The sequence below is a fragment of the Ictidomys tridecemlineatus genome, chromosome 9 (genome assembly GCF_052094955.1).
Source record: "Ictidomys tridecemlineatus isolate mIctTri1 chromosome 9, mIctTri1.hap1, whole genome shotgun sequence".
Lineage (NCBI taxonomy): Eukaryota > Metazoa > Chordata > Mammalia > Rodentia > Sciuridae > Ictidomys > Ictidomys tridecemlineatus.
Genome location: NC_135485.1, coordinates 112,821,396 through 112,825,595, shown reverse-complemented (window position 1 = coordinate 112,825,595; position 4,200 = coordinate 112,821,396). Strand labels below are relative to the sequence as shown.

Genomic DNA, 4,200 nt, shown 5'->3' with positions numbered 1-4,200 from the left:
GGGCAATGGTTTTGAAAGCTGTTAGTATAAGTTTCTGAGGGAACTTTGTGAAGGAAACTTTTTTGCTCCTGCCTTTGTTTTTCTTGCTAGGATGCAGCACTATAGCAAGAGCCTCAGCATCTGTCTTCAGACCAGGGAGAAGTCCAATAAGAGCAGAAACCTTGTCCCTAAAATTCTTTGGTTTAACGATTAGAAACTGCTTAATTCTGAACATCTTATGAGAATAATTGGTTTTGTGTTTGTGTTTAAGGTACTATGGTAGGGCTGGGGATGTAGCTCAGTTGGTAGAGTGTTTGCCTTATATACTCAAGGCCCTGGGTTCAATCCCCAGCACCCTCCCCCCCCACACAAAAAAAAAGGTACTTTGGTAGAGTCTTACTATGGGCAAACACATCCCTTATAAAAGATGAATTAAAAAGGGTAGTGTAATGGGTGAGAGGGCACTAAAAGATTGCAGTTAAAGGTGGGCTGAGGGTTAGGATTGAAAGCTGTCAAATCAGAAAAGGGGCTTAAAGTCATGTCAGTAAGCATATGGAGTTTTTGTGACATACACACCGCAAGACTGCTTATATAGAGTCAGGAGATAGGAGCAATAGTGTTCTATGTGAAAAGTAACTCTATATCGTAAGCATATTTGATGTGCCCTTTTTCCTAGCACATATTTAGTTCAAATATACTTTGATGTGTTTACAAAGTAGACTATTTATTTAGATCAAGATAGAATAATATTTCCAAAGAATTGTTTTAGATGAAGCAAGGGGAACACTGAAAATTGGTTCATTTCTGTGCGAACTAGGTATTTGGGTTAGCAATCTTGACCTCCATTTTATCCTCCTTCTATTGAGAGGTTGGAGAGGAAAAAGCTACATTTCTCAGGATTCCTAATAGCCAGAGCTCTGTATGCCAACAGGATGCATTACATTTGCAAAGGATGTGGAATGTGACCGGGAAGGTGCAGGCATCATGGTTGGTGGGACAGGCAGTGGAAGCAACCAGCAGATGGGACTGCTGCAGGCAGTAAGACTGCTCATCCCACTGGACTTACCAGCATCGTGAATGGGTGGGGACTGTGATTGTGATGCTAATAGCAGTAGCATCAGTGGAAACAGCAGCTTCCGACCTCTGACCTCCGAGTTGGTAGGATGCTAAAGCCAAATTCTGTGGTCACCTGCTGACTTCGTTTTTTAACAGCCCTTCTAAAGATTATAAGCACCTGTTTTCTTGAATTGGCTCTTTCTGCTGAAATTTGTGAGGTTCTGTTCTTATTACTGAACTCAGAGGGGAAGGGAATCACTCAGTAATAAGACCTAATATAAATAAATAAATACACACGGATGAACAAGTACTTAACATTCCATCAGGCTTACTCTCCAAAATTTTAAGTCACTCTGCATGGGTTTCCCTTAGTTAATGATCAAGTAACTGATGGTTTAAGACACATGTCCTATGTATGTAAGTTTGACAGTGCACTATATTGATACCTACTTTTTAAAATATATATATATATTTATATATGTATAAAGATGCTTATGAAGATTTGTCTTCTGTAGAAATCAGGAGTCTTCCCATAGCCACGTCTGGTAGGGTCAAACCATTCCAAAATGCTCTTATATCCCGCTTCATGTAGATGGTCATTAGCATGAGACTTTCTGAAGACAATCAGATTTGTCAAAATGACTTAATCCATCTTGGAATGAGATTCAGGTACTCTTTGAGATGGTCAGTGAGTTCCATATTTTGAGCCGCATTTTCTGCCAGCCTCACTGTGATGACAGGGACCTTTTTTCATTCATTTTTTTTATGTCAAATACCTAGAACAGGTATTAACACAAAATATATTTTATTAAGTATTACTTTTAAATAGACTTTAGAAGGGGAATCCAGATGTCTTTAATGGAAATGTGGAGGCCAGGATTTTTTTTTAGTTGATTTATTCACTTATTTATATGTAGTGCTGAGAATCGAACCCAGTGCCTCACACATGGAAGGAAAACTCTCTACCGCCGAGCTGCAACTCCAGCTCCAAGGCCAGTATCTTCATTGTGACGCCTCGAGATACCATTCTTTTTTTTTTTTTTTTTAGAGATTTTTTTAATATTTATTTTTCAGTTTTCGGCGGAGACAACATCTTTATTTTATTTTTATGTGGTGCTGAGGATCGAATCAGCGCCCTGCGCATGCCAGACGAGCGTGTTACCACTTGAGCCACATCCTCAGCCCAAAATACCGTTCTTGAGCCAAGCACATTAGTGTGTGCCTGTAATCCCAGTGTCTCAAAGCCAGCCTCAGCAACTTGGCAAAACCCTGTCTCTAAATAATATATGAAAAAGGGCTGGGGGTGAGGCTGGTCAGTGAGTTCCCTGCTTAATGGCAGAGCACTTGCCTAGCATGTGTGAGGCACTGGGTACGATCCTTAGCACCACATTTAAAAAAAATAATAAAGGCATTCTGTCCATCTATAACTACAAAATAATAATAAAGGGCTGGGGATGTGGCTCAGTGGTTAAGCGCTTCTGCGTTCAATCCCTGATACCAAAGAAATACTATCTTGGCTTTGTCTGCAATTGAGGAGGGCTTTTATTAGGTTTGGTTTGGTTTTGCCCTATTAGAAATTGAACCCAGGGATCCTTAACCCTTATTTTTTATTTTGAGACAGGGTCTTACTTGAACTTGGTTCTGTCATAGCCTCCCATGTTGCTTGAATTATAGGTGGGCACCACTGTGTCCACCAATGGGTTTTTTAATGTTTGAATATTAGATGTGCAATATATTTAAGCATATACTTTGATTAAGGAAAAAAATTTCCCTTATTTTTACTATTTTATTTTTGAGAATTTGGTACTTTCTCCATTTTTGGTGTTTATCTTAGTGGATAGTGATTTTCAAATAATTCTACTAGCTTTTCATGGCTATTCTTTTAAGGTATTTTTTTTTCTCAGTCTGCACCAATAGAAAATGGCAGTGCAAGCCAGGCACGGTGGTGCACATCTGTAATCAGCCTCAGCATTGGAGAAGTGCTTAGCAATTCAGTGAGACCCTGCCTCTAAATAAAATACAAAACAGGGCTGGGGATGTGGCTCAATGGTCAAGTGACCCAGAGTTCAATCTCTGGTACCAACAACAAAAAAAGAAAATGGTGTTGCAAAACTTGGCTCTCATTCCCAAAGGAGGTTAAGTAAATTGCAACATGAAGAAAACAAAAAAGAAGTGCTGTTTGTAAATGACACTCACCTGTAATCCCAGCTACTCTATTTATAATCCCAACTAATTGGGAGGCTGAGGCAAGAAAATGGAAAGTTCAAGGCCAGCCTCAGCAATTTAGTGAGACCCTGTCTCAAAAGAAAAAAGGGCTGGGGATTTGCTCAGTGGTAGAGTGCCCCAGTAGAACAAAATTTTAACACCTTACGCTATATCCTATGTGATTTTGCTTGCTATTTTATAATTGTTTTATTGAGAAAGAAGGCTCCTTTTCAACTTGGAATCTGAAGCCAACGTAGGAAAGGGCCAAAATCAGTGTGGTCACATTTAAAAATACAATATACTTAGACATAAATTCAACAAAAGTGGAAAAGTCCTGGACACCAAAAAAAAGAAAAATTTTTAAAAAGCTGATTTTTTTTATGCTGGGCATGATGGCATGTACATGTGATCACAGCAACTCAGGAGGCTAAGGCAGGAGAATTCCAAGTTCAAAACCAGCCTAAACAATTTAGTGAGACCGTATCTCAAAATTTAAAAGGACTGGGGATGTGGTTCAGTGGCTAAGCGCCCCTAGTTTCAATTGCCAGTACCAAAAAATAAAATATACTTTTTAAATTCTTGAAATTAACCTAGATAGACAAACTGTTTTCACTAGTCAGAAGACTGGCTGTTAAGGTGTCTGTCTCCCCTAAATTGATCTATAGTCGATTCCTATCAGAATCCCAAGGAAGCTTTTTTTTGTAAACATTGACAAGATATTAATAATGATATGGTAATGCAAAAGACCAAGAATAGCTTAAACAACTACTACTGGAATTTATGATGTATAAAGCAACACAAATCAAGAGACTGGACATGGCATTAGTGTCAAGGTGGTAGTTTGATGGTTGAAGCAGAATAGTCTAGAAGTAGGTCTCATATTCATGGATTACTGATTTTTTTTTTTAACTAAGGAGCAAAAATAATTCAACAAAGTATAGTCTTTTCAAAAAACAGTGC

The 4,200-nt window shown here is 38.6% G+C and overlaps 1 non-coding gene across 1 annotated transcript; it reads left to right on the top strand.

Annotated features, from left to right (window-relative positions):
- The first annotated feature begins 266 nt into the window (after nucleotides 1–266).
- Trnai-uau (transfer RNA isoleucine (anticodon UAU)) lies at nucleotides 267–339 on the top strand. Its single transcript has one exon. It is a non-coding gene; the product is annotated as a tRNA-Ile (tRNA).
- The last annotated feature ends 3,861 nt before the right edge of the window (nucleotides 340–4,200 follow it).